General features: G+C 42.2%; 1 long non-coding RNA gene across 1 annotated transcript; it reads left to right on the top strand.

The window, feature by feature from the left end:
* On the top strand, positions 7-2,101 carry LOC109225863. Its single transcript, XR_002067997.1, has 2 exons — positions 7-376; positions 1,734-2,101. It is a non-coding gene; the product is annotated as an uncharacterized LOC109225863 (long non-coding RNA).

The raw sequence follows: 17,428 nt of genomic DNA, 5'->3' as shown, positions 1-17,428 counted from the left end.
ACAACTTCCACACAAGTTGCCACTATATAATAACTTGCCAATTTGAATAGAAAAAATTCAATACGCTTTTTTAACAAATGTCATGGCTTGAATTTTCTAATACAATGGATCAATTCAATCTCAATCCGCTCTTACTTGAAGCTCTCTAACTCATGGGAATGTGTCGATCTCTCTAGAATCGTGCCTCCTATGCAAAAACGTTCTTATGAACTCCTCTGTGTTGTGCACCTACACATGCTCCAGTGCATCTGCACTTAATAACAATACTATTCTCGTGGACTGCACTTCAATTTCTGTATTATGGTAGCTTACTCAATCTCCAATCGAACTTCCCATCAAGAAGTTCCCGCAAAGATAATTTCTTCCCAAAAGTGTTGTTAAGTGATTCTAAACAACTTTCTTGCAATTACTCATTGCATTTCATAAATTTTCAACTAAAAATCTAGAGTGTTCATGGTAGAATTGGGGGTTTTTGGGTAGAAACTAGAGAATTGGAAAATTGGGGATTTAGACCTCGAATTGAGGTCAGATTCCAAAAGCAGTTATATATCAGGGATCAGGGGTGAGTGGGTAAATGGATTTTGGTCTGAACCTCAGGTTTTGACCAAGCGGGCCTGGGGTTGATTTTTGACTTTTTGAGGAAAAGTTTGAGAAATCTTAATTTATGCATTGTAGTTGATTCCTTTAGCAATAATTGTTGTTATTGAGTTAATTGTGGCTAGATACGAGTTGTTTGGAGTTGGATACTAGAGGAAAAGCGGTAACTGAGCATTAAGTGACCCGCGGAGTGAGGCAAGTGTCGTGTCTAACTTTGACTCGAGGGATTAGGAACCCTCAACTTATTTTCTATATGAAATCCATGTGAGCGGCATATAGGTGAAGTGACGAGTATCTATGCGCTGCCAATTTACCTGTTTTGCCTGTTTCTTTCTTGTTCCTCTCATATTGTCTCATTTCATGTCATAACTGCTACATGCTTTACTTGTATTTCCATACTTAATTGCTACTTGTTAGACATTGTTTCTCTTTGCTGAAAGTATTAGTTGTTGTCGTAGTTTCATTGCCTCATATTATTTGCTTGAGTTGGTTATTGGTACTTTCAAGGCATATTCTGGATTGGTCTCGCTGAGTAGTATTACCTGTGTAAAGTCTCATAGTGTATTAGCTCCCTAATTGTTTTGGCTCAAGGTTGAGCCTTGTGAAGAGTTATGTGATTTGAATTATGTAATTTCTGTACCTGCTGAGTAACTGATATTGATATGGTGGGATCAGGTTGCGCGCCACAATAGGTGGAATAAGTGTGATATATTAAGGAGGAATAATGGTGAAATGATATGTACGGTGGGATCGGGTTGCACGCCGCAATAGGTGTAATAAGGGTGGATTGTGGTGAATTAATGGTGAACTATGATTGTGATTATTGTGATATGGTGGGATCGGGTTGCACGCTGCAACAACCCTTATGCTTATATTTTTCCTTGATTGTGTTTGCTGAACGGTAGTCTTAAATTGCACTTAAGGATTGGTAATAGCTGAACACTGATGATATACTTTGACAACTGTATACAATTCTTGCAAGTTACTAGTCTATTTTATCCTATCTTCTTTCTGCTTTTATTATACTTTGTATGCGGGTTATATTTTTATTGCCTCGCCGTAGCCTCGTCACTCCTTCTTCGAGGTTAAACATGGGGTCGATTGTACTAATACTGCACTTTGCACTTCCTGTGCAGATTTTGGAGCAAGTTCATGCAGATCGAGAGGTTGGCCGTAGGATTTACTTGCTTGGAGACCCAAGGTAGTCATTTTGGCGTCTGCATGCCTTAGCGTCCCCTTCTATACTCCATACTTCACTATTTTCCTTATTTCGTAAACAATTGTATCTTTTTTCGGACAAATACTTGTAGTAAAATCATAGAATGTTCGTGAACTGTGATTCCGGATTCTGGGTAGTAATATCATATAATCAAAGTTGTTACTTATGTACTTCCACGTTTATTTTGATTTGTTTTGGCTTTTTTGTTGTTAATCACTGAAGCTTATTTCCAATCACTGAAATGTAAAGGAATTGGCTAATAAAAAACTCTAACGTTTGCTTGCCTAGCAAGTGTGATGTTAGGCGCCATCACAGTCTCGATGGTGGGGATTCCGGGTCGTGACAGTTTTATTGTTAATTGGCTTACCTAACGGGTCGGGTTATGTGCCATCATAACGGTTTGGTTTTTGGGTCATGACAACGCCCTAGTATTGATGGCAAACGAGATAATAGAATAGAGTAGAAGAATGGAAAGGAGCAATGTTATGAACTCTTATCATAACTTTCTTCTCTTCTTGGCTGGAAAACGCCATCTCCGACGAACTTTCTTCTCTTCTTTGCTATTTAGTCACATATAATGATACAAATATTTTGTATTCTGTACAAATTCACACAAACACATTGTATTTTTATATAAATACATTTATTTCCCTATATTTATGTATTTTGAAGATCTGTATTTTTAAATATATCTGAATACATATGTATTCATGCATAATGTACATACAGTATGCATGAATACAAGATACAAATATTGAAATACACTGAATATAAAAATTAAAATAGAACATAATATAAATAGTGAAATATAGTAAAATACACTGAATACAAATAGAAATACAGTGAATAGAACCAATAAAATATAGTGAATACAACAGTAATAATATGTATTAGAAATAACTAAAAGACTGTTAATACAAATACATTTGAATACACTGAATATAAAATAGCGAATACAATAAATACAAACATTTAATCTAATGAATGCAACAATAAAAAAATATTGTGTCACGGCCCGGATTTCCAACCATCGGGAGTCGTGATGGCGCCTACTCGTGAAAGCTAGGCAAGCCGAGTGTTACAGATTTTATTACCTTTTTTCCTTAACCTTTAGCATTACGAGATAACATATGATCAACAGCGGAATAAAAATGCGGAAGACGAAATTTAATAGTTTAAATTAATACAAATACGATTCCATAACAATAATCCACCCAGATCTGGTGTAACAATCTCCCGGACTATAAAGAATACTATAAATAGGGTCTGAACAAAGAAAAATACATGTCTGTATCTGAAATAAGTAAGAACAAAAGGAAATAGGATAGAAAGGGACGCCAAGGCTTGTGGACGTCTGCAGGACTACCTCAGGTCTCCGCTGGACTGAAGGCAGCAACCTCACTGTGCTCCAAATGCTCCAGCACCGGGATCTGCACACAGTGCAGAGTGTAGTATCAGCACAACCGACCCCATGTGCTGGTAAGTGTCGATCCTAACCTCGGCGAAGTAGTGACGAGGCTAGGATAAGACTACCAAATAAACTTGTGCAGTTAAATCATATACGACAAATAATGATAACATAAACTAGCAGTTAAAGATGGGAAGGGGGAACATGCTGCGGGGAATATCAAGTACTAATAGAATTTTATTTAGTAAGGAAGCATAAAGAACACCATAATTTCATATCAGCAAGAATAAGGAAAACAAAAACAAGTGCACGACATCACTCTTCGCGCTTTTACTCTCGTTCTCACCATAAGAATAAATATTCACGTTTATTCTTTCTTATTGCGGCATGTAACCCGATCCCAATCATGTAATACTGTTGCGGCGTGCAACCCAATCCCAATCACATAATGATGTTGCGGCGTGCAACCCAATCCCAATCATATAATGATGTTGCGGCGTGCAACCCGACCCCACCTGTCCACCCTTATTACTCCTTGTTGCGGCGTGCAACCCGATCCCATATAATATTGTTGCTGCGTGCAACCCGATCCCAATATAAAAATCAACTCCAATCGCAAAAGAATCCCGAAAAGGGAATAATAGTATAACAACAATATCCCGGCAAGGAAAACGATATCATAAGCAATAACATCCAGGCAAGGGAAACAATATCACAAACAATAACATCCCGACAAGAGAATCAACGATATATCTCATCTCGTTTCCAAAATAACTTCACAACATAAGTCTCAACTTGAGCCAATGCTCGACAATGGTCATTACAAAGAATACTTTCATATGCCTTGTTCAACATTTATAATCATCATATTAAGCATGGACAATACATAACAGAGTCACAACAATCATAGTATAAAACTCATGGGCATGCTTGACATCAGCGTATAGATACTCGTCACCACACATATACGTCGTACTCAACACTTAACACATAGAAAAAGAGACCACAACTCCTATTCCCTCAAGCTAAGGTTAGACCAAACACTTACCTCAATGCCACGAACACAATCAAGCCTCAACTACCGCTTTAGCTCTCGATATACTTCCAATTTGCTTGTATCTAGTCAATTTACTTAATAACATTAATAAATGCTAAATAAATCAATTCTAATACATGAAGACACCTAATTTCCCCATGAAAACCCTTGATTTTGAAATGAAATCATGTAAAAAGATGTTATAGATTGAAGGAAATAAGGTAGAAATTACTTACTAATGATTTGGAGGAGTTTGTGCCTTTGAAAAATCGCCAAGATGTTTTAGGGTTTGAAATGTTGTAAAACTGAAGAAGAATCCCGTCTGAAATCCCACTTACCAGGTCTTTGATGTGGCAAATGCAATCAGGGGTTCGCAATTGCGAACCCTTGAAAAACCTTTCATCTTTGCATTTGCAATCAGGTCTACTATCTTCGCAATTGCGAAGAAACAGTTGCATTTGCGACATCTGGGAAATTACTGAGGGCTTCGCATTTTCGAAGAAATGCTTGCAAATGCGAACTAGGTTGGCCAGGGCTTCTTTCGCAATTGCGATCAGCCCTTCGCAATTGCCAAGCCTGTTGGGCTCGCAATTGCGAAGCCTGACCTCGCAATTGCGAGATCAGAGCCTGCAACACAATTGAACCTGCAACAACCATTTCTCTAAGTCCAAATTCACTCCGTGGCCTATCCAATACTCACCCGAGCCCTCAGGGCTTCAAACCAATCATGCACGCAAGTCTAAAAACATCATATGGACTTGCTCGTGCGATTAAATTATCAAAATAACATCAACAACTACGAATTAAACCTCAAATTCATGAAATTACTCAAGAACATTGATATTCTCATTTTCTCAACTAATGGTCCGATTTATATCAAACGAATTTCGATTCATACCAAATTCCACAGATTCAACCAAATTATTATTTTAAACTTGTAACGGGCTCTGGAACCAAGATACGGGCCCGTCCCATCCAGAAATTGCATCAATTCACTTCTAATGCCTTTATATTTTCCAGCAAACAATTTTCCTTAAAAAATTCTTTTCTCGGGCTTGGGACCTCGGATTTCAATTCCGGGCATTCGCCTAAGTCCCATATTTTACTGCGGACCCTATAGGACCGTCGATCACGGGTCCGGGTCCGTTTACCAAGAATATTGACCAAGGTCAACTTTAACCAATTTTAAAGTCCAAATTCATAATGTTTCTTATATTTCACATAAAAGCTTTCCGAAAGCGCGCCCGGACTGCGCATGCAAATCGAGGTGAGACAAAAAGAGGTTTTCAAGGCCTTGGGACACAGAATTGACTTTCAAAATGAGTGATGAAAAAGGTCGTCACATTCTCCACCTCTAAAACAACCGTTCGTCCTCGAACAGACATAAGAAAAGTACCTGGGTCGGTAAAAGATGGGGATATCGGCTCCACATATCGGACTCTGACTCCAGGTTGCTGCCTCAAAAGGCTGATCCCTCCACTGAACACGAACCGAAGGAAAACTCTTCGATCTCAACTGACGAACCTGCCGGTCTAGAATAGCTACCGGCTCCTCCTCATAGGACAAGTCCTTGTCCAACTGGACAATACTGATGTCTATCACGTGGGATGGATCGCCGTGATACTTCCGAAGCATGGACATATGAAAAACTGGATGCACGACTGATAAACTCGATGGCAACGCAAGTCTGTAAGCCACCTCTCCCACTCGATCAAGTATCTCAAAAGGACCAATGAATCTAGGGCTTATCTTGCCCTTCTTCCCAAATCTCATCACGCCCTTCATAGGCGACACCCAAAGTAACACCCGCTCTCCGACCATGAATGCCACATCACGATCCTTACGATCGGCATAACTCATTTGCCTGGACTAAGCTGTACAAATCCTATCCTGAATGATCTTAACCTTGTCCAAGGCATCCTATACTAGATCCGTACCCAACAACTGAGCGTCTCCCGGCTCAAACCACCCAACCGGCGACCGATAGCGCCTACCATATAATGCCTCATAGGGAACTATGTGGATGCTCGACTGATAGCTGTTGTTGTAGGCAAACTCCGCTAAAGGCAAGAACTGATCCCACGAGCCTCCAAAGTCAATAACACAAGCTCGGAGCATATCCTCCAAAATCTAAATGGTACGCTCGGACTGTTCGTCCATCTAAGGATGAAATATTATGCTCAACTCGACCCGTGTGCCCAACTCACATTGAAGTACCCTCCAGAAATGCGAGGTAAACTGCGTACCTCGGTCGAAAATGATAGACACGGGCACTCCATAAAGACGAACAATCTCCCGGATATAAATCTCTGCTAACCTCTCTGAAGAATAAGAGACTGCCATAGGAATAAAATGCGCTGACTTGGTCAGCCTATCAACAATAACCCACACTGCATCGAACTTCTTCTGAGTCCGTGGGAGTCCAACAACGAAGTCCATAGTGATACGCTCCCACTTTCACTCAGGAATCTCAATCCTCTGAAACAAACCACCAGGTCTCTGGTGCTCGTACTTTACCTGCTGACAATTCAAACACCGAGTTATATATGCAATAGTATCTTTCTTCATTATCCTCCAGTAATAATGCTTCTGCAAGTCCTGATACATCTTAGCGACGCCCGGATGAATAGAGTACCGGGAACTATGGGCCTTCTCTAGAATCAACTCTCGAAGTCCATCCACATTAGGCACACATACTCGACTTTGCATCCTCAAAACTCCATCATCTCCTACTGTAACCTGCTTGGAACCACCGTGCCGCACTGTGTCCCTAAGGAACACACAAATGAGGATCATCATAGTGTCAATCTCTGATACGCTCAATTAATGAAGAACGAGCGACTGTACAAGCTAACACACGGCTGGGCTCAGAAACATCCAACCTCACGAACTGATTGGCTAAAGCCTGAACATCCAAAGCAATCGGTCCCTCACCGATCGTAATATACGCAAGAATGCCCATAGTGACTAACTTTCTACTCAAAGCTTCGGCCACTACATTGGTCTTTCCCGAATGATATAAGATGGTGATATCAGTCTTTTAATAGCTCCAACCACCTTCTCTGCCTCAAATTTAGCTCCTTCTGCTTGAACAAGTACTGCAGACTCTTGTGGTCCGTAAACACCTCACATGACACGCCATATAAGTAGTGCCTCCAAATTTTCAGCGCGTGAACAATGACTGCTAGCTCCAAATCATGAACTAGATAATTCTTCTCATGAATCTTCAACTATCGCGAAGCATAAGCAATGATTTTGCCATCCTGCATCAACAACACACCAAGTCCAATACGAGATGCGTCACAATACACTGTATATGGCCCTGAACCTGTGGGCAAAACCAACACCGGTGCCGTAGTCAAAGCTGTATTGAGCTTCTGAAAGCTCGCCTCACACTCGTCCGACCACCTGAACTGGGCACCCTTCTGGTCAACCTGGTCATCGGGGCTGCAATAGATGAAAGCCCCTCCATAAACCGATGGTAGTAACCGACTAAACCCAAGAATCTTCGGATCTCTGTAGCTGATGCGGGTCTAGGCCAGCCCTTGACTGCCTCAATCTTCTTTGGATCTATATGAATACCCTTTGCTGATATAACGTGACCCAAGAAGGCCACTGAATCCAACCAAAACTCACACTTCGAAAACTTAGCATACAACTGACTATCTCTCAGAGTCTAAAGAACGAATCGAAGATGTTGCTCGTGCTCCTCCCGGCTGCGGGAATAGATCAAAATATCGTTAATAAAGACAATCACAAAGGAATCCAGGCAAGGCTTGAACACTCGGTTCATCAGGTCCATAAAAGTTGCTGGGGCATTCGTCAACCCAAATGACATCACCAAGAACTCATAATGCCCGTACCGAGTGCGGAAAGCTATCTTAGGGACATCGGATGCCCTAATCATCAACTAGTGGTAGCCCAATCTCAAATCAATCTTCGAGAATACCTTGGCACCCTGAAGCTGGTCAAACAAATCATCAATCCCCAGCAATGGGTACTTATATTTGATTGTAACCTTGTTCAACTAACAATAATCTATACACATCCTCATCGACCCATCCTTCTTCTTCACAAAAAACACCAGCGCACCCTAGGGCGAGACACTAGGTCTTATAAAGCCCTTAACAAGCAAGTCTTGCAGCTGCTCCTTCAATTCTTTCAACTCTGGCGAAGCCATGCGACATGGAGGAATAGAAATAGGTTGAGTGCCCGGAGCCAGATCAATGCAAAAGTTAATATCCCTGTCGGGTGGCATACCCGACAGGTCTGAAGTAGGGGTCGGCATCGTTCGGTTCGGTTCGGTTATGAATATTATCGGTTTAGCATATCGGTTATCGGTTTACAAATTTGATAAACCGATAATATATTGGTTATCGGGTATCGGTTAATTAGTTATCGATCATTATCGGTTCAGTTATCGGTTTTCCCGATAAGATAACTCTATCTACAGTTAAGCAAAAAAGAAAAGACAATTCACTAGAGTTATGCAAAAAAGAGAAGAATTCACATATAGTATACTAAAGACTTATGCTAGGAGTAACTAGTAAGGTCTATGAAAAATGAAAATGAAGCAACTGAAAAGTGGGGTTGAGAAAGAATAGGAGAGAATGAACTGAAGCCCTAGCATTTGTATATACTTAAGGGTAAAGTCATAATTTTATTAATTCTTATTGGGTTATCGGTTAACCCATTAAAAAAATTGGCAAACCGAGGCCCGAACCGATAACCCAATAGTAAAAAAATTCTAAACCGTCACTGAACCGTTAACCCAATAAATAATTAATGGTTCGGGTTATCGGTTTACCCGATATATGCCCAGCCCTAGTTTGAAGGAAATACCTTAGGAAATTCACGAACAACAGGCACGGAATCCATAGAAGGAACCTCGGCACTAGAATCATGAACATACGCTAAATAGGTCAAACATCCCTTATCAACCATACGACGAGCCTTCAGATATGAGATAACCCTGTTGGTAGAATGACCAAGAGTCCTTCTCCACTCTAAACGAGGTAAACCCGACAAGGCTAAGGTCACGGTCTTGGAATGACAGTCCAAGATAGCATGGTAAGGTGATAACCAGTCCATCCCCAATATAACATCAAAATCAACCATATACAAAAGTAACAGATCTACTTGGGTCTCAAGACCCCCAATCACAACTACACATGAACGATGGACACGATCTACCATAATAGAATCACCCACCGATGTAGAAAAATATACAGAAGCACTCAAGGAATCATTAGGCATGACCAAATATGGTGCAAACTAAGATGACACATAGAAGTATGTAGATCTTGGATCAAACAGAACTGAAGCATCTTTACTACAAACCGGAACAGTACCTGTAATAACTGCATCGGAGGCCTCGGCCTCATGCCTGGCTGGAAGAGCATAACATCGGGGCTGCACCCTACCACTCTGAACTACATCCTTGGGACGGCCTCCTGCTGGCTGGCCTCCACCTTTAGCGGCCTGACCTCCACCTCTATTAGCTCTACCTCCACCTCTAGCACCTCTACCTCCACCTCTAGCTGGCTGGCGGGCGGTGGAACACTCGGTACCTGAACCATAGCACGGGAACCCTGATGCTGCGACTGAACACCCATTAATCTCGGACAAGCCCTCTGGATATGACCATACTCACCGCACTCAAAGCATCCACCTGAGTGTTACGGTTGAGGAAATTGAGACTAACCCTGGCGGGCCGGCTGACCATGATGATAACTCTGAAGAGGAGGTGCTCTGATAGGTGTTGGTTGTCCTGAAGGAGGTACATAAGTACCACGCCCAATCTAATGGGGTGAACGAGTCCCTCAATGAACCTCCTCCTCTCTCTCTCTCTCTCTCTCTCTCTCGGTGGGAAGTATAAGAAGATCATGACGGTCCAAGTCAATAAATCTGGTCTAGTACTGAGTGACAGTCATAGAACCCTGTTGGAGATGCTCAAACTGCCTCCAATAGTTCTCCCTCTGAGTGACAGGAAGAAACTTCTCCAGAAAGAGCTGAGAAAACTGATCCCAAGTCAAAGCAAATGACCCAACTGGCCTAGCCAAACAATAATCCCTCCACCAAGTCTTGGCGGATCCAGACAGACAAAAAGCAGCAAAGTCGACCCCATTGGTCTCCACTATCCCCATGTTCCGTAGAACCTCATGACAACTGTCCAAATAATCCTGGGGATCCTCAGAAGATGTACCGCTAAAAGTGGTAGTAAAAAGCTTGGTGAACCTGTCCAACCTCCACAAGGCATCAACAGACATGGCTGGCCCATTACCGGTCTATGCTACAACACCCGGCTGAACTACCCCAACTGGCTGAGTTGCTGGAGTCTGAAACTGGGGAGCCATCTGCTCCGGAGTGCGAGTAGTAGGAGTCTGGGCTCCTCCCCCAGCAGGAGAGAAAACTGGTGTTACAGGAAATATGCATGCCTGAGTGACGCTCTTCATAAGTCCCACTAGACGGACCAGAGCATCCAGAAGTACCGGGGTGGTGATGAGCCCCTCTGGGACTTGAGCTGGTCCTACTGGAACTGACTGGGCTGGAACCTCGTCGTCAAACTCGATCTGAGGCTCCGCCGCTGGTGCTGCTGCTCGAGCTCTGGGCTGAGATCTACCTCTGCCTCGGGCCCTAGCACGGCCTTGGCCTCTGCCCCTCACAAGAGCTACTAGGGGCTCGGGCTACTGGTTTGCTGAAGAAGCAGTATGTGTTCTCACCATCTACGAAGGAACAGAGTGGAAGTTCAATTAGCATTAAGAAATCATTCGCACGACAGGAAAGAATAAATGTGAAGTTTTTCCTAACTTTGTAGCCTCTGGGGGATAAACACAGATGTCTCTGTACCGATCCTTCAGACTCTACTAAGATTGTCCGTGAATTGTGAGACCTAAGCAACCTAGAGCTCTGATACCAACTTGTCATGACCCGAATTTCCCACCCTCGGGAGTCGTGATGGCGCCTACTTGTGAAAGCTAGGCAAGCCGAGTGTTACAGATTTTATTACCCTTTTTCCTTAAGCTTTAACATTTACGAGACAACATATGATCAACATCGGAATAAAAATATGAAAAATGAAATTTAATAGTTTAACTTAATACAAATACGATTCCATAAAAATAATCCACCTAGAACTGGTGTCACAATCTCACGGACTATCTAAGAATACTACAAATAGGGTCTGAATAAAGAAAAATACATGTCTGTCTCTGAAATAAGTAAGAACAGAAGGAAATAGGATAGAAGGGGACACCAAGGCCTACGGACGTCTACGGGACTACCTCGGGTCTCCGCTGAACTGAAGGAAGCAACCTCACTGTGGTCCAAATGCTCCAGCACTGGGATCTGCGCACAGTACAGAGTGTAGTATCAGCACAACCGACCCCATGTGCTGGTAAGTTTCAAGCCTAACCTCGGCGAAGTAGTGACGAGGCTAGGACAAGACTACCAAATAAATATGCAAATAAATCATATACGGCAAATAATGATAACAAAAACTAGCAGTTAAAGATGGGAATGGGGAACATGTTGCGGGGAATATCAAGTACTAACAGAATTTGAGAAAGGGAGCATAAAGAACACCATAATTTTAGATCAGCAAGAAGGAAAACAGAAACAAGTACACGGCATCACTCTTCGTGCTTTTACTCTCGTTCTTACCATAAGAATTAATATTCACTTTTATTCTTTCTTGTTGTGGCGTGCAATCCGATCCCAATCATGTAATACTGTTGTGGCGTGCAACCCGATCCCAATCACATAATGATGTTGCAGCATGCAACTCGATGCCAATCATATAATGATGTTGTGGCGTGCGACCCGACCCCACCTGTCCACCCTTATTACTCCTTATTGCGGCGTCCAACCCGATCCCATTATAATATTGTTGCGGCGTGCAACCCGATCCCAATATACAAATTAACACCAATCACAAAAGAATCCCGGCAAGGGAACAATAATATAACAACAATATCCCGGCAAGGGAAACAATATCATAAGCAATAACATCCCGGCAAGGGAAACAATATCATAAACAATAAGTTCCCGGCAAGGGAATCAACGATATATCTCATCTCTCTTCCACAATCACTTCACAACATAAGTCTGAACTTGAGCCAATGCTCGACAATGGTCAATTACCAAGAATACTTTCATAAGCCTTGTTCAACATTTATAATCATCATATTAAGCATGGACTGTGATGACCCAAAAGGTCATCAGTTGTTTTAGAAATAAATTCTGTGTTCCAAGGCCTTAAAACCTCCTTTTGTCTCATCTCGATTTGCGTGCTCAATCTGGGCGTGTATCCGGAAAGCCATTATGTGAAAATCTGTGAAAAATGATGAATTTTGCTTTTAAAATGAATTTAGGTTGACTCCGGTCAACATTTTGGGTAAATAGACCCGGACCCGTAAATTGACGGCCCCGGAGGGTCCATAGGATAATATGGGACTTGGGCGTATGCTTGGAATCGAATTCCGAGGTCCCAAGCCCGAGAAATGAATTTTTGAAGAAAATTGTTTAACTGAAATTTCTAGAGTTTTTAGAAATTTGAATGTAATTGAATTTGATGGTATCGGGCCCGTATTTTGGTTCCGGAGCTCGGTACAGGTCTTATATGGTATTTAAGTCGAGCCTGTAAAATTTGGTAAGAAACGGACTTGAAATGACGTGAATCGGACCTTCGGTTGTTAAAATTTGAACTTAAGAGTTCATGAGATTTTTCTTTGATTTTGATGCTAAATTCATAGTTATTGATGTTATTTTGATGATTTGAGTGCACGAGCAAGTCCGTATGATATTTTTGGACTTGCGTGCATGTTTGGTTTGGAGTCTCGAGGGATCGGGTGAGTATTGGATATGCCACGGAGTGAAATTTGGACTTAGGAAATTGCTGTTGTGTTGCAGGTCTGCACGCTTCGCAATTGCGAAGCCTGGCTCGCAAATGTGAAATTTGTATCGCAAATGCAAGGATGTCCTGGGCTGTCTTGGTCGCAAATGCGATGTAATTATAGCAATTGCGATATCGCAAATGCGACAGTAGCTTCGCAAATGCGAAGAGAACAGGAATCCTCAGGGTTCGCAAATGCGAACCCCTGATCGCAAATGCGAAGAAAGCAGGTTCCTTAAGGTTTCGCAATTGCGAACCCTGGTCGCAATTGCGACATCAGATACCTGCTAAAATGAATTTCATACGGGGTTTCAACCATTTTTACAACCATTTCAAAACCTAAACACCTATGGGCGATTTTTCAAAGACAACTACTCTTCCAAATAATTTGTAAGTCAATTCTAACTCATTTCTTTCAATCCAACCATCTCTTTACATGATTTCAACTCATAATCAAGGGATTTCATGGGGGAAATTGGGTGTTTGCTGTAGAACTTAGGATTTTCGAATTTTGGGGATTTCGACCTCGATTTGAGGTTCGATTTCAAAACAAAATTACATATTTGAGTTCGTGGGTGAATGGGTAATTGAGTTTTGGTTCAAACCTTGGGTTTTGACCATGTGGGCCTGGGGTCGATTTTTGACTTTTTGGGAAAAACTTTAGAAAACCTATTTTCATACATTAGAATTGATTCATTTAGAATTTATTGATATAGTAAAGTAACTTGTGGCTAGATACAAGCGAATTGGTGGTGGAATCAAGAGTTAAAGCGGTAGTTGAGGCTTGAATTATGTTCGTGGCATCGAGGTAAGTGTTTGGTCTAACCTTTGCTTGAGGGATTAGGAGTTGTGTCTTAATTGCTATGTGTTAATTGTGGAGTACGACGTATAGGCATGGTGACGACTACCTATACGTCGGTGTCAAGCATGCCCGTGAGTCTAGTATTGTAATTGTTGTGACTCCGTTGTGATTTATTCATGCCTAATATGATGATTATCATTGTTGGTTCCCTTGCCGGGATGTTATTGTTATGATATTGTCTCCCTTGGCGGGATGTATTGTTTATGATATTGTCTCCCTTGCCGGGAGGTTATTGCTTATGATATTGTCTCCCCTGCCGAGATGTGGTTATTATACTCTTGTTCTCTTGCTGGGATTCTTTGTGATTGATGTTGATTTTTAAATGGGATCGGGTTGCACGCCTGCAACAAGATATGTGAAATCGGAGCGGGTGGTACATCGCCACGGTGATATTTGAAATGGGATCGGGTTGGACGCCTGCAATAAGATATATGAAATGGGAGCGGGTGGCACGCCGCCACGATGATATTTGATATGGGATCGGGTTGCACGCCTGCAACGAGATATATGAAGCCTGCAACGAGATATATGAAATGGGATCGGGTTGCACACCTGCAACGGGATATATGAATTGGGATCGGGTTGCACGCCTGCAATAAGATATATGAAATGGAATCGGGTGGCATTCCGCCATGGTAATATTTGAAATGGGATCGGGTTGCACGCCTGCAACAAGAAAGAGATGAAAGTTAATACTGTGTTTGTTTTTCTTATTCTTGTTAGCAATTGACTTTTAGTTTCTTTACATTCCTCTTTGGTATCCTGTTGTTATTGATACTCCTCGCAGCATACCTTCCCCCGCTCATCTTTAACTGTAAACCTCTGCTTTTATTTTTCCGCTGTATATGATTTAACCCACAGGTTTATTTGGTAGTCTGGTCCTAGCCTCTTCACTACTTCGCCGAGGTCAGGCTAGGCACTTACCAGCACATGGGGTCGGTTGTGCTGATACCACACTCTGCACTGTGTGTAGATCCCGGTGCTGCAGCTTTTGGACCGCAGTGAGGTTGCTGTCTTCAGTCCAACAGGCGACTCGAGGTAGTCCTGCAGGCGTCCGCAGACCTTGGCGTCTCCTTCTATCATTTCCTTATATTTTTACTTATTCAGAGACAGATTCGTGTATTTCTATTCAGATTCTATTTGTAGTATTCGTAGATGGTCCGTGACTTTGTGACACAAAATTTTGGGTAGTGTTGCATTTCGGATTCATGTAACAATGTTTGGTTAAACTATTAAGTTTTCGTTTTCCGCATTTCTTGTTATTTAATTTATTCCACTATTTGATCACTTATTATATTAAACTGTTGAACATGCTTAATAAAAAGGGTAATGAATTTATAACACTCGGCTTGCCTAACTTTCACGTGTAAGGGCCATCACGACTCTCGAGGGTGGAAAATCTGGATTGTGACAAGTTGGTATCAGAGCCCTAGGTTACTTAGGTCTCACAATTCACGGACAAGCTTAGTAGAGTGTGAGGGATCGGTACGGAGACGTCTGTATTTATCCCCAGAGGCTACAGAGTTAGAAAAAATATCACATCTATTCTTTCCTGTCGTGCAATTTGATTTCTCAATGCTAATTGAACTTCTACTATGTTCTCTTGCAAATTGTGAGAACACGTACCGCTTCATCAGCTGACCAGTATCCCGAGCCCCCAGTAGCAGCTCCTGCGAAGGGCAGAGGCCGAGGTAGTGCTAGGGCCCGACGTCGTGCTAGGGCCCGAGGTAGAGGCAGAGCTCAGCCTAGAGCTCGAGCAGCAGCCCCAGCAGCCGAGGGCTTGTTTTACTTGTGGCGACACGAGGCATATTGCTAGATTTCACCCTCGAGCACCAAGCAGTTCTCAGCACTGGGGTTCTCGTGCCATGGTTCAGGCACCGAGTGTTCCACCGCTCACTCAGCCAGCGAGAGGTGGAGGTAGGGGTGCTAGAGGTGGAGCTCAGACCGCTAGAGGTGGAAGCCAGCCAGCAGGAGGCCATCCCAGAGATGTAGTTCAGAGTGGTAGGGCCTAGCCCCGATGTTATGCCCTTCCAGCCAGGCCTGAGGCTGAGGCTCCCGATGCAGTTATCACAGAAACTGTTCTGGTTTGTAGTAGAGATGCTTCAGTTCTATTTAATCCAGGGTCTACATGCTCTTATGTGTCATCTTATTTTGCACCGTATCTGGTCATGCCTAGTGATTCTTTGAGTGCTCCTATATATGTGTCTACACCGGTGTGTGGTTCTATTGTGGTAGATCGTGTTCATTGTTCTTGTATAGTGGTGATTGGGGTTCTTGTGACCCGAGTAGACTTATTACTTTTAGACATGGTTGATTTTGATGTCATATTGGAGATGGACTAGTTATCACCTTACCACGCTATCTTGGACTGTCATGCCAAGACTGTAACCTTAGCCTTGCCGGGGTTGCCTCGTTTGGAGTGGAGAGGGACTCCTGGTCATCCTACCCGTAGTGTTATCTCATATATGAAGGCTCGGCGTATGGTCGAGAAGGGGTGTTTTGGCCTATTTGGCATATGTTCGTGATTCTAGTGCTGAGGTTCACTCTATGGATTCTGTGCCTGTAGTGCGTGAGTTTCCTGAGGTGTTTCCTTCAAACTTGCCGAGCATGCCACCCGACAGGGGTATTGACTTCTGCATTGATTTGGCTCCGGGCACTCAGCCCATTTCTATTCTACCGTATCGCATGGCCCCGCCTGAGTTGAAGGAACTGTTGCGGCCAAACGCACACGCAAGTATACGCGGTCGTCAAGTAATAAAGTGACTAAAAGTCGGATGTCGAACCCACGAGGACTTATGATCAACTATTAACTAAATTAGACTATCCTAATTATCTATACAAGAATTAAACCAAGAAGTATTTGATTCTAATCTAGTTAAAATAAATAAAAACAAATAATGAACTTTAAACAGGGGAAAAGAGCAGATTTTTATGATATCAATGTAATGAAAACGATCTAGGGATATGGGCTATCTAACATTCCTATTCTATTCTTCAATTGAATTGACCAACCAATTTATCTAGTTTATTGGTTGACAGGGTTAATATTACTCATAAGAATCTGTCGAGTTCTTACTCGCCTATTCAAGCTAACCTAACGCCTATATGTCTATGGAGTTAGAATCAACAAGAACGCATTTATAATTCCTGTAAATCAACCAAGCAAGGCAATTAGGTATATGTCTATCCTAACCGCTAATCCGTTCCCCGAGGCCCAGGTTCAAGAACTTGCTCTACTCAATCCTATATGCAATCTAGAATTCCCACTTTCGAGTTCAACTCTAGATTCGTAGATAGTATTCAATTGGTGATCAAGCAATCAAATATTTAAGCGCAAGATTGAATAAATAAACCAATATGATAAACTAAGAAATCAAAATCAATATCCGAATAACAATAGTCATGAAAGAATC

The sequence above is a fragment of the Nicotiana attenuata genome, chromosome 5 (assembly GCF_001879085.1).
Source record: "Nicotiana attenuata strain UT chromosome 5, NIATTr2, whole genome shotgun sequence".
In the NCBI taxonomy this organism is placed as follows: Eukaryota; Viridiplantae; Streptophyta; class Magnoliopsida; order Solanales; family Solanaceae; genus Nicotiana; species Nicotiana attenuata.
The sequence above is the reverse complement of the archived record's forward strand: the minus strand, read 5'-3'. Positions and strand labels throughout refer to the sequence as shown.